Below are 15,471 nucleotides of genomic sequence, written 5' to 3' on the forward strand. Positions count from 1 at the left end.
TAAAGGGACTGGAGAGCTCACTCCATCTGCCCAGCCCCTCCTGCCTGGGCAGTTTTTTCAGGTTAAATTAAAATCTGTACCTTCTCTAGATTATTAGTTTAATTCTATTTTAAGATAATCCCAATTTTTTATGGAATTTAAGAAAATATCTCTCAAATTACCCAGAAAAGTAAAAAGGTAAGAATAGCTAAGAAAAGTTGAAAAATGAGAGTAATAAGAGCTATTTATTCTGAAAGTTAATAGAACATATTCTAAAACTATAATAAGTAAAGCAATATGGGATCTGAACAGTGAGACAGACAACAAGATTATAATGGAATGTTCAAATCCAAATTATAGAATATATGAAAACAATTTGGGGTGAAGCAGATAACTCTAATGATAGGGAGAGGAAAGATTTAATTAATATGTTGTTTGGGGGAAATTCCTTTGTCATTTAAAAAATAGTTATTTGAGATTCTTAGCACTTAGCACATTCCTAGAAAGTAGACATACACATGTTCCGGATTAACTTGTTTCCTCCAAAGAGATAAAACTTTGTTACAGCAGCCCTAGGAAACTAACACTATATGTATTGATATATATATGTATGTATATGATTATAATATTTTTAATGGTTGATTTGGATAGTGAGATGCTAAAGCTAGCTAATATAATTTGATGAAGAAGCTTGAGTGGCACGTTGCCTTAGCAAGTTTTAAAATAGCTTATAAAGCAGTGAAGGTTAAAACAAAAAGACCAATAGATCATTAGAACAGAATGGGAAATTTCAATAAAAAATATGGGAGGAGAGTGAGGAGGTGGGTGAGCAACTTGGTTCTTTTCCATGTGGACCGGCCTAGGCTCCCTCAGAATGTGATGAGTGGGTTCTAAGAGTGAACATCCTGAGAGAACAAGGCACAAATGTGTAACATTTGTATGACCTAGCCTCAGAAGTCATGCAGTGTCATTTCTGAGATACTCTATTTGTCAAGGTGGTTACAAAGACCTGCCCGGATTCAAGGGGATGGGACATAGACTTCACCTCTTGCCGAGAGAATGACAACGTTCTTGAAAGCCATGTGCGATGCTTCCGTACTTTGGAACCTAGGAAGTCCTTGACCTCTCCATGTGTAAACTGTACCAGCTATAATTGGCTTTGCTCCCTGGGCTTCTTGGATGGCTTCTCACAATTGCACTTCTTTGAATTCTCACTTTACCCTCACCCTTAGTTCCCTATCATTATCTTGGGGAAAAAATTCCTGGACACTGGTAGTAATTTTATTTTGTGAGGACTTTTGGGGAAAAATTTGAACTTAATTTCCATCATTGTTAAAGTGATTGTGGGATTAGTCCCAAATATAACAACATAAAGACTCAAATGTAAGACATAAAGAATACCGTTTTGGGGGGACTTTTTTTGGTGAGGAAAACTGGTCCTGAGCTAACATCTGTTGCCAATCCTCCTCTATTTTTTTGTATGTGGGATGCTACCATGGCATGGCTTGATGAACAGTGTATAGGTCTGCGCCCAGGATCTGAACCGGCAAACCCTGGGCCACTGAAGCAGAACACATGAACTTAACCACTACCCCACTGGGCTGGCCCTGAGAATACTGGGTTTTTGATAGTTTTAGTTGATACACATCTGTGTGTATGCCACACAGCCACACATGCAACCGTCTAGATATTTCTAGCTGTGGAATGGCCACGAGAATCTTGAGCTCTCTCCAGGTTGTTTTGGGGGTTCAGGACAAACCCTATCCCACAAAATCTAATTCATAGCCATCTTCAATCTGTGGACTAGAAATACTGCATTGACAGTTCTATGACTTTAGCTTTGAGAAATTCCTTTGGTTTCTTGCACCAGGACTCCTTTTTCCTCCCTCTCACCACAATCCCTGTATCCAGCCAACTACAGCCTCACTGGAGTCTGCACACAATGTAGATGAATAAAAGATAAGTCTGGCTTACAAAATCTGAAGAAACTCTACTGATTTCAAAACTCAACCTTGCATCATGGGAATCGGCTAGACCACATAGTGTTTCAAGTTAAGTTCAAAGGAGCCAACTTTGACAAAAGTTTATGTAAATTAAGAATTTTCCCTGCTCCCACATCACCATAGCAACCACATCCTATAACAAGTAGCTGCTGTTATCAGAAATGAACTTGCAACCTTTTCCCCTAAATGGGGTTCTGATGGTTTCAGACAAGTGATTTCATGGCCGTGATACCCATGGGCTAATTAGCACTTGAAAGCTCATTTGGAGGAAGGTCAGCAAATTTTTGATACCAGCGATATTGCTCAGTACTCTTCATGTCTTAATATCAATAAATAAAGTCAACCCGGCCAATGTGGAGATGATATAGAATTTTAGTTCAATTTATCTATGCTCCAATCAAAAAGAAATGAAAATAAAGGCACTACAGCATCTTAGATAGTGAAAGAACCACTAACCAAAGGGGAAAGGTATGCCTGGCGAGGTGGATGCCAGCATAGTCTCAGGCCTAACACAGCGCCTGCACATACAGACGATCAACATTTCTGTGTTGAATAACAAAAAGAAGAAAGGAATTGGGATTATGTTAAAAAATGAAGCTCAAGAAAATTGTATACAATACTGGATGCCTTAGATTGAGACATTGCTATATTAAGCATAAGGTATTCATTTTTATTGCATTGTATTTTTTACAGGAGCTAGGGTTTTTCTTACCAGGTCATTGGCCTTTTGAGGGAAGGGCCAGTTTAAAATCCTTCTTGAATTCATCACATTGGATAGGTCGATAAGTTCTAAAAAGACTACAAACTCTGTTTGGGGCTTAACTTCAAATAATTCTCCTTTTTGGTTTAATAGCACCTGCACATTTTAGATCTTGTTCTTTTTGCGTCAGATGCCTCCCTGGCTGATTTCAGGTAAGCCTAGCAAAGAAATTTTGGAATCAAGTGAAGGAAGTTGTTAAGATTGCATTTCAACTCATTTCTAAACAGAGGGTGGGGAAATGCAATTGCAAGAATAATAAAAGTGGTGAAAAAGTCCTTATACAGTGCTTTCCCAAGGCACTTGCAACACTTTGAAGATATTAATTAATGCTTGTTAACGTCCTATGGGGTAGGAATGGAGCAAGGATTATTAACTTGTTTTATAGGGGAAATGAAGCAAGACAGCTTTAATACACTGCCTCATATCAAGCAATAATTGCATAAAAGAACAAAGTGTCAAGCACCAAGCTTTCTTTTCTCAGGGCCTTGCTCACCAAAGCACAAGTCAGATTGCTCTTGAATTGCAGTCTTGAGCGAATTTCGGCAAGCTTCACAGTTCTCTCTCTTGCCTTCACACCGTGTTCCTCAGATCAGATGTTCTAAGCCCTTTTTACACTGTTCCAACCCCAGCCCTCTACTTCCCTCCCTCCTAGCAGATGAAATTACCTCCTATTTCACAGAGATCCTTGAAGCCATATACGGTGAACTCCTAACCTCCCTTCTCTCTGACTCAAAACTTATTTTTATCTGCACCCGTTTTCTGCTCATTCCTCTTCCTTGTTTCAGAGTCTTATCGCCTTTAAAAGTCGAGTCCGTCCATCCCCCTTCTGGATTCCACACATTACAGCCTTCTGGCAGGGGATAGGCGACTTTCTGCCACCTGCCACCCTCTTCCTCATATCTTAATCTTTCCTCCTCCCTTAGCTCTTTCCTGTCAAGTGGAAATCAGGCAAAAATTCTCCTTCCCTAAAAATACTTTTCCTTGGCTCTGCTTTTCTTTTATACGACGTCCCTATCGCTCTCTTCCCGTGATTGCTAAATTTCTGAAAAGAGCAGCCTGTGTTCTGTTCTTACAGGCTCTTTGCGAAGATCATTTGGATGGCTCTTGTTTTCCAGAGAGGCTGCGGGAACTTTGCAACCAGACTGTTTGGATTCAGTCCCAATGAGAGTAAGACTGACCTTATCACTGCTCTGCTGTTCAGTGGAAAAAAGTGATTGCGGCGTTAATACTGTCTTTTCAAACACTGATTTATGCCATTCTGCAATTGTAGCAGCTCTGCTTGGGGAGACATCTCATTTGCTTTTATTTTCAAATTTTAGCTCCTATCTGAAATAAAGACTCGCCCATCCTCTAGAATTCAGTTGAGCTAGTATATTGTTAAGGAGAATGTGTACATTTTTGAAATTTAGATTATTTTTTTTGCAAGAGAAGATTTGCCCTAAGCTAACGTCTGTTGCCAATCTTCCTCCTTTTTTCTTCTTTCTCCCCCTCCGAAGCCCTAGTACATAGTTGTGTATAGTTGTAAGTTCTTCTGGGTTCTTCTATGTGAGTTGCTGCCACAACATGGCTACTGACAGATGAGTGGCTCTGTGCCTGGGAACCGAACTGGGCAGCTGAAGTGGAGTGCACCAAACTTTAACTGCTAGGCCATCAGGGCTGGCTCTTAAAATTTAGATTTTTATTCTCCTTGGACATGAGGAAAAGAAGGAGAACCACCACCAATACCAAGTGACAAATATATCTGTGTGTAATGACTGGCTCCCATTCACATCTCTGCAGCCTCTTCTATTAAAAATCTCTGCACACGCAGAATGGGATGGGCACTTAGGTCTGTGGGCTTCCATGTTTGTTAGACTTTTAGGCAACATTGCTTCACCAGTTACCTGAAGGTCTTACAAGCATTTCTTTCCTACACTTGGTTTAAAAATCACTGATTTGATGAGTAAGAGAGGTCTAAATATATCATGGAGATTGTTGTGGAATAAGGAGTGTGCTCTGATTGAGGAGAGAGAGAAGAATGAGCAAAGGGCTCATAACAATTATTGATAGTAATTCTTTGGGTACCCAATGCATGGGTATGTTAAAAATGAAATTTGATGACACTTGTGACAAGAGACTGTCAATCTAAAGATACAAAAAAACCCAAGAGGACTTCAACTGTTGCCTCTTACTGGTGGCCACCAGATAGATAGACAATTATTCATTCAGCAAACATTTATGGAACACTTTCAAAAGGAGACACTTGGAAGGCAGGAGTGAATAATGCAGCTCTTGTTCTGAAGGGGTGCACAGTCTAGGGCATGAGACAGATAGAGGAACAAACAGTTTCTGTGTGATAAATGCAGTGACTCAGGTTTCCCTGAAGGTGTGATGAAGTAATACAGACTCAAGGAGCAGGGCAAGTGTCCAGGTGGAGGTGCTGACAGAGTAGCACTGGGGAGGAGTGAGCCCAGCGAGGAGGAGCGGGAGGGGAAAGGCATCTGGGGAGAGATAGGATGGGGAAATTTGGGGAGCAAAGAGTCAGAAGAGGGGAGGGTGCAAAATAGGGCTGGAAAAGTAGGTCAGGTCTGGATCAAAAATTAAATGGTGTTGAAATAATAACAGTGGCAATAAAAAGGGGGGTGAGCAAATGCAAATAAAGAATTAAGCATTGCAAATAAAAGGTTCTGGCTGGGAATGGGAAATGTAAACTGTGACTTAAAAACTCCTGGGAAGAGGACTGTAAACCAGCCTGTGTGTGGGTCTGAGTGACCTTGACCAAGCACAGTAATTCCAAGAGCCCAAAACCCTTTAAGAGGTGTCTAAGGCTCCAGATGGCAGTCCTGATCTCAACCTTGCCACTTTCTTATATTTCAAGGGAAACCCACTCTCTACCTACGTTTATTTTCATCTTTGGTCTTTTTGCCCCACTACAGGGCAATGAAGACTGGATGTGCCCATTGAAGTGTACGTTGGTTGGTCTGTAGAATAATCCCCTCTAGTCACAAGGATAGATGTGTAATGCTCTGGGCTGTGTTTGCTTTGTAGGTAGAAGTCTGGAGTGGCTATATTTCCACCCAGCTCCTTGACTTTTTCCTGCAGATGTTACAGCTAAGGGAAGTGATTCCTGAGGCATTCACGATCTCAAGTGGCTCACCTTTGTGAAAGAATTTTCACAATGAAACTGGCAGTTCTGTAAAGAAATAGGCAGTGTTCATAAAGAAACAAAGAACTACTTCTTTACCAATTTTACCGGGTATACAGCATCTTCTCATACAATCCTTGGCAAATATTTTTAAACATGGCACTGAAAATGAAAAAAAATACAGCTTCTGAGATGGTTCTTTCTTTTTTCCCCCGTTATTTATTTGCTCTATTGAAAGATAAGAGGAAAACAGAGAGGAAGTAGTATTTATTCAGCCCTGGTTAGGTTCCATTTGTTTTCACATGTTACTTCACATACGTAACATATCTAATGAGACAGGAAGTCTTAATATCCCCACTGTCTGGAGGAGGAATCCAAGCACCAAAGAGATTAAGTAATTTGGAGCAGAGCACAGAATCAGTAAAAGAGCTGTGATTCTAAGTCTTGTCTGAGTCTAAAGCTTCAACTTTCCCCACTGCACCAAGTTGCAGCAGTGTGTAGGTCCCCAATGCTCACAGGACCCTATCCTTCCTCCTTTGTCAATAAAAATGTTGTATTTTTCATTGAAGTAAAATCTAGTGCACATGTACCTTAAGGGTATAGTTGATGGATTTTTCACAGACTGAACACATCCGTGAATCCCCAAATGTCCCCTCCTGTTCCCACCTGATTATGAGCCCCGTATCCAGAGTAACCACTCTCCTGACGTCTACCATACATTAACTTTGCCTCTTTCTGTACTGAATACACCTAGACTCGTATTGTCTTCTGTTTCTGGCTCCTTTTGCTCAATGTTATGTTTGTGAGAGTCATTCATAACAATGCAAGTCGTTGAAGATTGTTCATTCTCATTTGACGTATAGTATTCCAATGTAGGAATAAACCACAGTTATCCATTCTTTTGTTGCTGGACAATGGAGTAATTTCCTGTTTGGGGTGTGTAGTAGACAGAACAATGGTTCCCCAAAGATGTCCACATCCTAATCCCTGTGAATATCTTATCTTACGTGGCAAGAGGGACATTGCAGATGTGATTAAATTAAGGATCTTGAGATGGGGAGGTTTTCCTGGATTATCCAGGTAGGCTCAATGTAATTGCAAGGGTCCTTATAAGAAGGAAGCAGGAGAGTCAGTCAGAGAGGAAATGTGATGATGGAAGCAAAAGTTGGAGTGATGTGTTTTGAAGATGTCTTTTGAACTTGCAATCTAAGGACGGCATTGGCCTCTACAAGCTGGAAAAGACAAAGAAACAGATTCACACTTAGCTCCTCCAGAGGGAGTGTAGCTATGGTGACACCTTGATTTTAGCCCATAAGACCCGTTTGGACTTCTGAGCTACAGAACTGTAAGAAAGTACATTGGTGTTGTTTTAACCCATGAAGTTTGTGGTAATTTGTTACGGCAGCAATGGGAAATCAATACAGGGCTATTATGTGTAGAGCCACTGTGAACATTCTAGCACATGTATTTTGGTGAACATACGGACACATTAGTGTTGAGCACATACTCCTGGGAAGGAGATTGCCAAATCACAGGATATGTATGTTTTGGCTTTAGTCAATACTGTCAAGTAAGTTTCCAAAGTGGTTAAACCAATATATACTCCCAGTAGAAGGGATGAGAGTTCTGGTTACTCTACCTCTTTACTGACACTTGAAGTTTGCTTTTTTCATTTTAGAAATTCTGAGAGTATGTAGTGGTATCTCTTTGTGGTTTTAATTTACATTTCCCAGATAACTGGTGAAGCTGAGTACTCTTTCATATATTTTTTGGCCATTTTAATTTCTTGTGAAGTATTTGTTCAGGTCTTCTGCCCATTTTTTCTCCCTAGTGGGTTATCTGTCTGTCTCGATTATTTTGGCTGTAGAATTCCACTCAGCTCTGCTTTCTTGAAAATGTACTCAATGCTTCAAATTTATCTTTCCCATTTTTCTAACTCTCATTAGTTCAATTGCCCCGAAAGAAATACATCAAAAGCTGATTCAGACCTAGTCATGACTCATTGTTAGAAGTTTGTGATTACCTCTTTTACAGCGTTGCAATTTTAAAAGAGGACTTTCGGTCTAATTTCTTGACTGTGCCAGCAACTAGTCTTTCCTCACGTAGGCCTGCACAGTAAGGCCTTCCAACCTCAAATTTAGACCACTGGTTGCTTTCTGCCAAGAAGCAAAGTCTACCCCACAGCCTCTCTTCTCTGTAGCCAAATTTGACCGTTAGCAAGGAGGTAGAAAGCTCAATGGTTTACGGAGTTCAGGCTTGGTGGGAGACAGCAACATAATTGTAGTCCTTCAGTTCACTTCCAAGCTTGCACTATTCCTTGTGTTGCCTTTCAAGAAGGAAATCTTAAAACATTCCATATTTATCTTTAAATATACACATTACCACTCACAGGTGCATGCTTTTAAATTAACATGGGAAATTGATTTTTCTTTTTGGTGTATAATTCTTTGACTTTCAGCACATGTATAGGTTCATGTAATCATTGCCACAAGTGGGATAGGGAAGAATTCCATTATTCCAAACAAATTGCTTATGCTATCTCTTTAAAATGACATCCTCCTCTTACCTGTAACCCCTGGCAACCACTGATCTGTTCTCCATCTCAATAGCTTTTGTCTTTTTGAAAACGTCATACAATGGAATTTTACAGTACGTAATTTTTTGAAACTGGTTTCTTTCATGCAGCGTAATCCCTTTGTGATTCATCCAAGCGATTGCATGTTTCGATAGTTTCTTCTTTTGTATTGACCTTTTATCATTCTTTTTTATTTTTCCATTCCATTGTATGGATATACCAGCAGTGTGTTTATCTATTTACCTGTTGAAGGACATTTGGAGTCTTTCTTGTTTTTGGTGATTATGCTTCTATCAACTTTTCTGTTCAAGTTGTTGTGTGAACGTAAGTTTTCATTTCTTTAGGGTAAAAAAACCCACAAAACATCCCAGGGTAAGTGTATTAACTTTATAAGAAAGTGTCAAGCTTCTTTCCAGGGTGGCAGTACCAATTTGTACTCTCACCTGTAATATATGAGTGTTCCAGTAATTGTGCGTCCTACTCAGTACTTGGTATTGTTAGTAATTTTTATTTTAGCCATTCTAATAAGTGAGTAGTGATAATTCATCATAATTTTAATTTGATATTCTAATGGATAATGATGTTGAATATCTTTTTGTATGGTTATTTGCCATTTTGATATCATTTTGGTGAAGTATCCGTTCATTTTGCCTATTTTTTTAAAAAAATGAATTGTTTGTTTTCTTACTAAGTTTTGAGAGCTCTCTATGTATTCTGGGTACAAGTCCTTTGTAAGATATATGACTTGCAAGTATTTTCTTTCAGTCTGCTGCTTGTCTTTGAATCCTCTTAAAAGTGTCTTTCACAGAGAAAATATTTTTAATTTTGATGAAGATCAATTTATCATTTTTTTAATGGATAGTGTTTTTAGTGTTTAAGAACTCTATGCCTATCCCTAGGCCACAAAGGTTTTCTCGTGGAAGTTTTATAGATTTAAATTTTATTTAGATCTCTGATCCGTTTTGAGTTAATTTTTGGATAACATGTTAATTTTTTGCTTGTAGATTTCCAATTGTTCCAAGACTATTCATTGAAAAGACTATTTTTTTTTCTCCTTGAATTGTTTTTATACCTTTGTTAAAACCAGCCATATTTGTGTGGGTCTGTTTCTGGACTCCCCATTTTATCGCCCTTGATATATGTGCCTATATTTTTGCCAATACTGTATTCTTTTAGTTATTGTGGCTTTATAATCTTAAAATTGTATAACATATTCATCTCTCTTTATTCTTCTTTTTCAAAATTGTTTTAGTTATTCTAATTCCTTTGCCTTTGCAAACAAGTTTTAAAGTCAGCTTGTCTACATGTAAAAAAATCCTGATGGGATTTTTAATAGAATGAAGTTAAATCTGTGGTTCAGTTTGGGAAGAATTGGCATCTTTACTATTTTGTCTTCCAATTCATGAACATAGTATATCTCTCTCTGTTTTTCACTTTTCTCTGATTTATTTCATCAGCATTTTTCAGTTTCTGGTATAAAGATTCTGTATGTGTTTTGTTAGATTTATCCCTAAGTATTTTATTTTTTGGAGTTATTATAAATGGAATTTTCTTTTTGTTAAGGTTGCATGGTTAGAAGGCATTTATAAATGGAATTTAAAAGAAATTGTTTTCCAACTTTACGTTGCTGGTATATAGAAATAGGATTCATTTTTGATCATTGATCTTGTGACCCGTGACCTTGATACACTCACTTAATAGTTTTAGGAGTTTTTGTAGATTCCTTGAGATTTTCTATTTAGACAATCATGTATTTCATCTGTGACTAGAAAAAGTTTTATTTCTTCCTTTACAATCTGTATGCCCTTTGTTTCTTTTTCTTGCATTACTGCACCAGTTGGGACTCCCAGGACAGTGTAAAATGGGAGTGATAAGAGTGCAAATCCTTGTCTTTTCCTGCTCTAAGTAGAAAAATATTCAGTCTTCATCACTATGTATGATGTTAGCTGTCAGTTTCTTATGTATCCCATTATCAGGTTGAGGAAGTAGTTTGTTGAGAAATTTTATCATTAATGGCTACTAAATTTTGTCAAATGATTTTCTGCATCAATTTATGTAATCTCATTTCCCCCTGCTCTAGACAGGTAATATGGTAGATTACATTGATTTTGAAATATAGAACCAAACTTGCATTGCTGGGATAAGTCACACTTGGTCATGATGTGGCTTTTTAAAATGTATATCACTGAATTCAATTGCCAACATTTTGTTGAAGATTTTTGCATCTCTCTCCCTGAGGGATATTGGTCTGTAGTACTCTTCTTTTGTACTGTTTTTGTATGGTTTTAGTATCAGAGTAATGCTGACATCGTAAAATATATTGGAAAGTGTTCCCTCTATTTTCTGAACCAATTTGTGTAGAGTTGGAGTTTGGTGGAACTCACCATCTAGTGAAACCATCTAGGCCTGGAGATTTCTTTTTTGAAGGTTTTAAATTACAAATTCAATTTTGTTTATAGTTATAGGACTACTTAGATTATTTATTGTATCTTGGGTGAGCTTTGATATTTGTGAGTTTGGAAGAATTGGTCTCTTCTGCCTAAGCTGACAAATTTGTGTGCGTAGAGGTATTAATAATCTGCCCTCATTTTCTTTTTAATGGTCATGGGGTCCTCCTTTATTTCTGATATTGGTGATTTGTTGAGACTTTTCTCTCTTTTTCTTTGTCAGTCTTGGTAGTGGTTTATCAATCTTATTGATCTTTCAGATGACCAGCTCCTGGTTTCATTTATTTTCTCTATTCATTTTGTGGTTTTAGTTCCATTGATATATTGTTTTTATTAATTCCATCATTCTTCTTTGCTTTCTGTTGTTTTAAGGTGGAAGCTTAGATTATTTATTTGTGATCTCTATTCTTTCCTAACATAAGAATTTAGTACTGTAAGTTTCTTTCTAAGCACTACTTTAGGTCCATCACACAAATTTTGTTATGTTGTATTTTCATGTTTGCTCGGTTCAAAATATTTTCTAATTTTTCTAATATTCTTTCAGGTTCTTTTTTGACTCATAAATTGTTTATACATTTAATTTTAATTTCTGTAGAGACTTTCTTGTTATATTTCTGTAATTTCTAGTTTAATTCAATTATGATCTGAGGACATACTTTGTGTGATCCAAATTCATTGAAATTTGTTAAAGTTTGTTTTATGACCTAAGATATTTTCTATCTTGGTGAATGTTCCATATGAACTTGGAAAAAAAGTCTATTTTTCAGGATATTTTTAGATAGATTATTTGCTGCTTTTGGGTGGAGTTCTATACACAACTAGATCCCGTTCATTGATGGTGTAGTTCAGTTCCATACCCTTGCTGATTTTCTGCCTACTAGTTCTATCTACCACAGAGAGAAAGATACTGAAGTCTCCAGGTATAATTGCGGACCTGTCTATTTCTTCTTTTGGTCCTCCCAGTTTTTGCTTCACGTGTTTTGAAGCTGTGTTGTTAGATGCATGCACATTTAAAATTCTTATGTCTTCTTGGTGAATTAACGCTTTCATTATTGTGTAATATCTCTTTAGGCGCATAGTTTAAGTTTCCCATCTGTGTATGGAATATGAGAAGAAAAGTCTAAGGCCTTATGGATTCTTGAATGTAGACTTAGTCCTGATTATATTTTGCTCTTTCTACAAAGCTAATTTGTAAAGGTCTTGACTCTTTTAATGTTAGTTGAACCAATATCACCTGTTTGGCTATATATTAAACATACAAAAGTTAGAAGAGGTTGTCATTGAGAAAGTTTTAGTCCAGTGAAGTCACAGACATTTGCTAGGGCAAATGGTTTGCTGTCTTTTCTCCAAAACAGTGAGGGAGGAATTGTCTGTTTTGGAAAGTCTTAGTTGCAGTTGAAGGATTCTGAGTGGATGAAGACCGCTTCCAGGATTCTTGTCCAAGGGTTTTCTCTGCTTTGACGGTCTTTCAGCTCTGCCTATGAGAAGACAGGCACAGTTGCTAGAGACAGAAGAAATTTATCTGTGACATAGAAGGTGAAAAAAAAAAAAAAAGCAAAGACAAAGGGAGACTTGTGGAAGTGAGGAAAACCAAAGCCTATGAAGGATATTTTTTCTTTTTCCCAGCAGCCTTAGGTTTGGGACACTCAGTTCCACTGCACTTCTGATAGACTAAAGATCTGATCGTATGTGGTAAATACAACAGTCTCCAGCCTGTTCCGCTTAACTCACGGCTCAGCAATGGAAATCACACAGTGCCAGTTGTCTCTGAAACAGCCTTTCCTTGTTCCCAGTCTTCTCTGAAGCAGGAAATGACCATCCTAGAGAGCAACATGGAGATGCAGCAAGAGATTAGGAAGATAGGAGAAATGAGAAAAGTCCTTGAAAACATTTCTCTTGCTTTTTCTTATATCTGTCAAGTTAATTACAGTTCAACTAAAATAATAGATGGTCACCAAATTGAATACCACCCCAAAACCCATTCTCAGCATTAAACTACCATACATTAACTGCTTAAATTGTAAGCTTTAGTTTATAGCATCAGCATAGCCCTTGAATGAATTATAGACTTGTATTCACTCCAGAACAATCTATTACCCTCCACATAACAGAAAATGCCATTTATTGCAATTTGTGCAAACTATAAATCAATACATTATTACTTAGAGGCATGTACGTTGTGACTATACTGCATACTCCTGCATTTGGTAATGGTATGTGTGTTTGGGGTTCGGGGAGGAACAGATATAGATTTTTTAGTCTCCATTTGCATGCTCACAAAAATTCCTGGGAGAATTAGTAATGGTTACTGTATCCTTATATTACAAAGTGACATCTCTGTTCAAGTGTTCCTCTGGGTCTCAAACAGGTACTGACTGGTCTCCAATAATCAGCAATTGAATGTGGTTTTAAATTGGAGGAATTGCTTGCACACACTCTAGAAGGTGACAGAATCCTTTTGCAGAGGTTCCAACCCTGGCTGTACACTGGAACCATCTGGGAGGTGGGGTGGACTTTTGGAAAACTCTGATGTCTACACCAAATTCCAAACTATTACAATCAAAATTTTGGGGTGACAGCTAGACACCAGAACTTTTAAAAAACCATCCAGATAATTTTAGTGTGCAGCTAGGGTTAATAACCTCTGCTCTGAGGAATAGAAAGAGGAAGAAAACAGAAAACGTAAAGAGAGGATTATTGTGGGCTGCAATTTTCTCAAATCAGAGAGGCAATGCATCTTGGGGATTTCAGATATGAGCAAATCCCTGGGATGCTGCTTAGAGTCTTTCTGTGCAAACTCTGAGGAGTGAAAAAAGATAAAATTAAGCGCGCCTAACAAGGAGAAAGTGCTGATGAATACTTATTTCCTCCCTTAAGAATGCAGATAACCAATAGAGACCTACCATGTGCAAATAAGCACACACCATCTTGCATAAAACTTCATCTTCTAGACTTGATCCTTTATGCAGTGCTTCTGAACTCTTTTTTGCTATCCTGGGAAAATGATATTTGATCTTCACACTGGAGTGAACAGCCGAGGCTGCAGCCCAGCTGCCCAGAGGTCTGAGGAGTCAATCTCTGGTGGGAAACGGATGTGGCCTTTTGCTCTTGGAAGACTGGGGAGTTTGCAAGAGTTGCTAAGTATTTCTTGACTAGGGGGTACCACTCAAGACTATTTTCATTTTCTCTCAGCACCAATGAGATACTAGAGCCAGTGAGACGGCTGCCAGCATCATAAGCTAATAAAAGCTATGATTTGGCAAATGAATACTACGTGCATCTACTGTGCTAAAATGCTTCTTGTACGTTGGCTCCTTCAATTTTTCTAACCACCTTGTAAGGTAGGCATATTTATTCCCATTTCCTATTTTCCAGAGGAGGAGCCTGAGATCCAAGAGATAAGTGATTTGCTACACCTATACTCCTCACCACCATTCTGTGCTACCTGTGTGGTACCTCATCTTCTCCATTCTATTCTTTCTTCATCTCCAGTCAGTCACTCCTTCCTGGATTTGCCAGTGGAAGAGCCTTGTAAAGAGTTTATTCTACCCCAGATTTTAGCTACCTGGAGCCCTCCTCCTTTTCATTTGTTATTCATGTCCTGCCTTCTCTTTGTCACCTTCCCTGACCACCACATTGATCTCTGCCTTGGACGACTCTGTTGCGCTGACACTTCCTGTTCCATGTGGTTAATAGATTTGAGTGTGTGTGTGTGTATGTTTCATTTTCCAAAGAGCCTGTAACTCTTGATAGCAGGTCTGTGTTTCATGCTTCTTCGTTTCTCCATAGATGCCTTAATCATACTAGGGCTCAATAGATACTGGCAATTCATTGATTTTCGGGAGTTGTTAACAATGTTTTTTCCCCTTGAAGAGTGAGATGGAATGGGGTAAGCAGTGCGTTGTAGTGGAAAATGTGACATTTTGAGACAAAACAGACTTAGGTTTTAGTTCTGGCTTTGCCATTTACCAGTTGCATGGCCATAACCAAGTCATATAGTTCTCAGATCCTCTGTTTTCTTGTCTGTAAAGTGGCGTAATAGTATTACCTTGCAGAATAATCATCAGGATAATATTATCTTGCAGAATGATCATAAGGTAATAGTAATATCTTACAGAATAAAAATCTTTACTTTGTGAGTAAAATATCTACCTAGTGCCTGAAATTTGTCCTTAGGAAATGGCAGCTCTTTTGTAATTATTATATTCTTATTTATCAAAATGGATTGCTATTAGAATTTTTTATGACATAACTTTTGCAAGGACAATGTCAGGGTAGGTTCTGTGAAAGCGAGTTGTCTTTATGAACTTAGGTTTTATGTTATGGTGACGGAGGAGTGTTAGTGAGACTGGCAGGAGGCAGGGGGCAAAGCTGCTGAGCGAGAGGCATCAGGTGGAGACTGCAGGGAACCTTATTAGCTGAGGGCTACTCGGTCACAAAAACCCTTCCTGGGAGGTCAGTTGGATGGAGCATAATCGTAAGAGCACTGGACAGGAAGTCAAGACAGCTGGAATGACTGCCTGGCTCTGTTGCAAACCAACTGTGTGACTATGAAAGACAGCCAAGTCCAAGTATCAGACTGG

This window comes from Equus quagga, chromosome 16 (assembly GCF_021613505.1).
Source record: "Equus quagga isolate Etosha38 chromosome 16, UCLA_HA_Equagga_1.0, whole genome shotgun sequence".
NCBI lineage: Eukaryota > Metazoa > Chordata > Mammalia > Perissodactyla > Equidae > Equus > Equus quagga.